This window comes from Triticum dicoccoides, chromosome 3A (assembly GCF_002162155.2).
Source record: "Triticum dicoccoides isolate Atlit2015 ecotype Zavitan chromosome 3A, WEW_v2.0, whole genome shotgun sequence".
NCBI classification, from domain to species: domain Eukaryota; kingdom Viridiplantae; phylum Streptophyta; class Magnoliopsida; order Poales; family Poaceae; genus Triticum; species Triticum dicoccoides.
The window spans coordinates 496649353-496656382 of NC_041384.1; the positions used below are offsets into that span (position 1 = coordinate 496649353).

The 7030-nt window shown below is 45.0% G+C and overlaps 1 pseudogene; it reads right to left on the reverse strand.

Annotated features, from left to right (window-relative positions):
* Nucleotides 1-2583: 2583 nt before the first annotated feature.
* The window catches only part of LOC119268773, a 13455-nt pseudogene continuing 9008 nt past the window's right edge, over nucleotides 2584-7030 (reverse strand).

The following is a 7030-nucleotide window of genomic DNA, read 5'->3' on the forward strand; positions in this document are numbered from 1 at the left end:
TCGTGGTCGAGCTCGCGCCTGCGCTCCTCCCGGCCCGCCGCCCCCGTGGCCTTGGCCACGCCTGCGCTCCTCCCCACCCCGCCGCCGCCATGGCCGTGGCCGCGGTCCGCCCCGCCCGTGGCCGGCTGGCAAGCTGGCGCGCGCATACGAGGAGGCCAACGGCGGCTCTGGACGGACGGGACACTTTTCACGTGCATGAAAAGTTCAGCGCGCTGGAGCTCAAGCGCTAAATATGCAGCTCGCGATCCAGTTTCGTCCGGTGCGCTGAACGGTTTTTACAGCGTGCTCTATTATGCAGCCTCCGCTGGAGTGCTATTTTCAACTCCGCGCGCGCTAAACTTGCGATTTTTTGGGCGCGGCGCTAATATTGGGCGTCTGTTGGAGATGCTCTTATTGGCTAATCTTCATCGTCATCATCTTCATCATCATGTCGGTGAGTTCCCTCCCACATGAAGGTGACATCGTCGCCATCTTCGACTACCTCTTCTTCCTGGAAAAAATCTTCTTCCGAAGAGTATTGCACCCTGTTTGTTGTCGTAAAGAATCCTCAAGGAATCTCAAGGGTAACCCAGCTAGTGTCTCTTCCGGAAGAAGCTCGACTCTTCTAAAAGTTGATGGTCCCTGGGTTGTCAATTATGCACGGCATTTTGTACCTATTGAACGTCATTTCCTGCACAAAACGGCAGAGCTGCATTAAAAGGGAAAATGAACTGAATCATACGAATTGCATTGTGTTTAAAAGGGTACTGTGAACTAATGCGCGCAGACTACATCATCCCGCGGGGTGAAGTGAAGTAACCGCACTGCATCATTATCCATAGTGAACCTATACAACCATACTGCCAACCGAGCAACTGCACTGCAATTTTAATCACGGTGAACTGAAGTAACCGCATTGCATTGTTTTTGGAGGCGTACTGGATTGCGTGTACTTCGTGTACTGCTTTGTCTGGAATTAGTAAACTGAGAGAGATGAGGAAGTGTACTGCTTACCTCGTGTTGTAGTGCTTTCTTGCGTTTGCAGAAGTAAGTTCCCTTCTCGTCCGTTTGCACCACTTCTGCATTCAGCCGTGCAGTCCACTTGCCCTTCAGAAGTTCATGAGCGTTCTGGATGTTGCTCAAGGTGAGTGGAGACAGAGGATTGGCGCTGAAGGTCGTTGCATCCTTCATCCAAGAAGCTGTCGTGGATGAAGGAACCTTGCCGACAGTCCTCCTTCCTCGAATTAGTGTTATGTCGAGGCAGCACCAATCCACATCTGATGAAGGAGAGGTAATTGAAGACGCACCGCTCAACACCATGGAAGAATGCCCGGAGGAGATCGGCGGTGGCACTACCAAGCTGCTGCCGCGGAAGAAGGCCGATATGCGAGCGGGGGAGGCGATGCTTGGTTGCTACCGCGAAAGAAGGCCGAGAGGCGATGGGCAGCGGCGCTACTTGGCCGCTGCCGCGGAAGAAGGTCACAAGGGGAGGGGCGGCGTCGTTGCCGGCCGCCACCGCGGGAGAAGGATGGGAGGGGAGTGGCGGCGGCGCTCCCAGGCCGCCACCGCGGGAGAAAGCGGGGAGGGGAGGGGCGGCATCGCTCCCAGGCCACTGTCGTAGAAGAAGGCGGGGTAGGGAGGGGCGGCGGCGCTCCCAGGCCGCTGTCACGGTAGAAGGCGGGGAGGGGAAGGGCGGTGTTGCTCCCAGGCCGCTGCCACGGTAGAAGGCGAAGAGGGGAGGGGCGGCGGCGCTCCCACGCCGCTGCCGCGGTAGAAAGCGGGGAGGGAAGGGGCGGCGACGATCGGGTGGGGGATGTGCAGAATAAGACCAGGTGTTAGTAGGACTCCATTTTCCTGGCTCTACTACGTGGTGTTATTCCATCAAACTCAAATTACATGAGAGTTGCTAACCGGAACACTAAAGACAGAGCTGCGCCACAGCAACAGATTCGGAGAATGAATCCTTTTTCTATGCGGATAGCACATGCCAATGGATAGCACTATAATAACACTAAGAGCATCATGTTGCTCCTTGAAAAAGAAACACAGGACACAAAAGCAGCAATTTTACAGTCTAGAGAACTGAGTACAAAAAATATCGGTGGTTCAAAAGTTACAGAATGAATGATACTTGTTAATATAAACCACCAAAAAATTCAAAAATACAACAAATTCATGTGTTTAGTGTGCTGCATGATATGTTACATCTGGGTTGTATGAGGAATGCAGCATACAACATATGTTGTTTGGTAGGTTGTGTGATGTGGAATCTAATTCTAGTGTGCATGTACTTGTATGTAAAATAAACAGAAGATTATTTCAAATATATTTGCTGATTCAAGTAATAAAAGAATATGTTCACAAGTATCCAAAATTTAGTCAAAATATAATCACATGTCTTCAAAATGACAGATGATTTTGGTAAAAGAAACAAAATTTCAACAACATGTTGACTGTTTGTGTAAGTATATAAACAGTTTATATACAAATAAGTAGCTTATGGCACAAAATAACTAAAAAATGTACCAGGGTCACATATAAGCAATTTATGGCATAAAATAGCTAAAAAAATGTACCAGGATCACAGAGTGCACATAAATCAAGTATCCAGTGCAAGTACATCTTGAAAGTTCACATATATAGAGCCACAAATCTATATGGTCATATTACAGTCCAGTACATCCTAGAGTTCGCATATTAGATAGCCAGAAATCCATATTGTCCATATTACAGTCCAACAAAGAAACATAACATAAGGTCCATGTTACATTCCATACATCACATATATAGGGGCATGGTTTTTCTGACCAAATACAATAAAATATGGTCAGCTTGGTGTGAATTAGCACATATTTGTTCACACTCCATCCTTGGGCACGAACACTCCACCACTGAACTTGGAGAGGTGGTGAATGACCCAACGAATGCGATGAGTCTCCGATATCTGCACAAATGAGTGGCTCCTAGCCCTGTTGGCGTTCTCATTGAGATAATCCAAGACAATCAATAGATCATCCTCGGTAAAACCAGGGAGCTCCATGATAGAATTGTAAAGTTCAGGATGTGCCTCTCCAATGGACTTGATGGCAATAACAACTTCACGGACTGCATCGGACATGTTGCTCATGACCAAAACTTATTCACTCATCAAGCTAGCCCTCTTCCTTTTGCCAGTGGAGCTAGAAGCATCCTTATATGGTTCATTCCCATGAGCAGCAGCAACAGCATCTTCCCCATGAGCAACAGCGATAGCACTCGAGCCAGGTTCATTCCCATCAACAAATTCAGAACCACAACCTTCGAGGTTTACAAATGATGGGGAGGCTTCTACCATTGAAGGAACCCCAAGAGCCTGATGAGATGTCATTATTGCATACCTTCCTGTAGCAATACCACTCCGAGAGATAGCAAGCATCTGAACATAATTCTCTAAAGGCACATTGAGGTACTCAACATCTTTGGGATGGTCCTACATGAAGTGTGGTTATGAAAAGGTTAGTCAAATAGCTACTGAAGGATTAAAAGCTAGTAAAATCTAGTTCTTTGAGCATAAGTAATTCTCTGGGATGGTCAAACATGAAGTGTGGTTATGTACAAACCTTGATATGACCCAGGTAGTGCTCTTCCTCCAGCGATATGACATAGTTGGTATCATCCCAAAGTGACCCGCTAATGTCTCGGAGCTTACTTATCTCCACTCACCTAGCACGCCACTTGCGGAGATGGTTGTACACTTGGGTCCTGGTTATGGAAAGACCAAAGTGGTCACTACAATTCTTAGCCACCTGATTAGGTGCACCTACTTAAAGCCCTTGTCCGCCTTCACTCCACCAGCAATGAGCTCTACAAATCGACGTAGCATGAACCCAGAGACATTGAAGATGTCCAGCGCAATGGGTGATTCCCACCACCATGCCCACCATCAGCCGCCATCTCAGCCATCAATCCTATACAGAACAACCAAAAGGAGCACCAACAGAATTAAAATTTATATCAAGTCTAAAGTGGAGCACCAACAGAAATATAAAGAACCATAAACAGAATTGAAGTGGAGCTCAAACAACAACATAAGAGAGTACATAATACATAAATGTTTCAATTTGGGTACACGACAATTATTCATAATGTATTACAACATAGAATTGAGCTCTACACTTGAGCATTACACAGTAGAATTATTCATAATACAGAACTGATGGCAAACATGCCCAACCCGACACTTGAGCTCTACACACGTGTGGAAGTGCGTTATATCGACTAAAGGGGGGTGAATAGGTGATTTTTACAAATTCATCGGTGAGGAAACTCAACTTGAGAAATTTCCTAAGTCACGAACTACAAGCAGCGGAATAAGTACTCAGGTGCATGCATAACAGAGCAGAAGCATAGTCATCATGATGAAATAAAACATACACAGAGCACAAGTAGCGTGTAAACAGGATAAGCAGACTGAAGACAAAGTGGCTAAAGAAATAGGATTGAGAAAATTAAGAAAGTCTTCAGTCACAGTCTTCAAACGGTAACGGTCAAGTTCATCAACACATGAATGAGGAAATGAAAGGATAGAGGAAATAGAAGCAGTAGCTTGGTGAAGACGATGATTTGGTAGACAGTTTCAACTGCTGTGACAGTCTTATGTCTGGTTGGAGCAGCTAGGTATTTAAACCTGAGGACATACAGTCCCGGACACACAGTCCTCATTGTATTCTCCTTGAGCTAAGATCACACAGACCTTGCCCAATCACTCGTGGTAAGTCTTCAGGTGACTTCCAAACCTTCACAGACTCGATCACTCAACGATCCACAATTTCCTCTTGGATACTCTAGACCATGACGCCTAACCGTCAGGAGGATGCACAGTCCTTAAAGGTAACAAGCGTCGGTTCCACACAGGAACAATCTCTTCAGTGATGCTCAATCACTTTGGGTCTGTAGGTGTTTGGGTTTGGGTTTTCCTCACTTGATAATTTTTGCTCAAAAGTCCTCGGAGGATGGGATGCTCTCAATGACAAGTGTCAGTTTCTCTCGGAGCAGCCAACCCACTAGTGGTTGTAGGGGGTGGCTATTTATAGCCTAGGGAGCAGCCCGACATGATAAGACATAAATGCCCTTCAATGATATGACCGTTAGGTGGGTAGATATTTTGGGACAGGTGGCACGTAGCACAGCAACGATCGAAAATTTGAGTATCAAATTCCTTAGGGTTATCATGTTCCTCACTTGTAGGTAATCCGCACTAGCGAATTCCTAACTCCTCAGCCAGAACAAATTCCTCAAAGAACAGAAGATCTTCGTCTCTGTCACTGACGAAATTGACTAAACTGTACGAGATTTCCATTGGCTTCACTCGAAAGGATTGGGTAGGTGTACGATTTTGAGATGAGCATCACTTGGAAACTTTTCCTTAGTTTTACCTCGACCGCTTTAACAGTCCGGTGTTTCCTATGACTCGAGAAAGAGAAAATAAAACTACGAAAACAAAAGTCTTCACGCTTCATAATCCTCGCATGAATATCAAGTCTTCAAGGTCACACCAATTTCCTCACTTTCAAAGTCTTCAAGAAAACCAAAGTCTTCAACTGAAGACATTCATTTTTAGGGACCGTCTTTCATCGTGAATATCAAACTCCTCGTAGACTTATAGACCTGTGTACACTAACAAACACATTAGTCTCTTAACCTATAAGTCTTCAATACACCAAAATCACTAAGGGTCACTAGATGCACTAACAACGTGAATTGTCCCCATTGGCAAACATATGCCCAGCCCAACCATCTCTAGTTTGTGACCAAGTTCTATTATCATGTTCTATTCAATCACACCATCCGACACTGGATTCCCAGTCCAAGAGTGCACAGGTGGTACGAACTCATCCTCTCCCCACTGAAGTATCCAATTATGAAGAATGCAGCAGGCTGGGACGATTTTGACTTGTGGTGGGTAAGGGTGGTGAGGCAATAGCAGCCGGTACATTGGCAAGAACATGGGTGCCATCAATTGCACCAACACAGTCCTAAGAAAAGAGGTGAGGTATATTTTGTAAAATATGGGTTATTCGGCATGTCCACATAATTCTAAATGTTGATATATTACCTTAAAATAGGGATAGAAGTGCCTACTATGTAGAATTTTTGGATGAACTTCATTGGATGGGAGTTGGGTCATCTCATCACACAACTCCCCAATTGCATATAAAACTGCCTTGAAGTATTGACTGATTACTTCAATTGACCTCCTAAATATGGATTTCATTGCCCTAAACCTATGGTTGTGCCCAACTACAAGAAGGAACATCGCAAGTTGCTCCTCAATGCAATATGAATGTTGTCTTCCAACAATTTTCGATCACGAAACAAGTTATACAAGGTATAAAATGGGGCCCTGTTCATCCTTAATAGGTCATGACAATTTATGTCATTGGTTTCATATAAAACGTAGATTGGACAACCTAGCTACGTCTCTCTCAAGCATAACGTAACGGACTGGAGCATGATAGTTTCTAATCCTAGCCCTTGTAGTTATCGTGGCCATATAGGCACACAAAATAGCAACCAAACCAGCAGCTTGCACTATCAGAGTATCTTGGGTCTTGCCATTGTCATCCATCTATATAAATTCAGCACAGATTTATAAATTAATAAAGGCATGGGCACTGATAATATTGACATCATTTGTATCATCAAAACAAAATATATATGCACAAATTATTCATACTATTTGTACCATTTGCATAAATATTTTGTCTACCTACTGATTTCTTAATTTCCATAAGCTAGCAAAGTGTTCTGGACATATCACACATATCCATGCTAATGACCAACCTTACGTAATATAAAAACTACCCAGCCATAATCCATAGGAGAAAAAGGAGGTTGGTGACATATCTGAACCTACATAAAAAAGGAGGGGAGGCTATGGGAAAAGAACACATTGGTGCTAGCCACACCCAGCTGGAAGAGAAGACCCTCTTTCCTGTCCCCGACCAGAGGCCGCCGCTTCATGCATCCGCATCGAAGAACAGGCACCACAAGTGGAGCGCGAGCGGCAGAG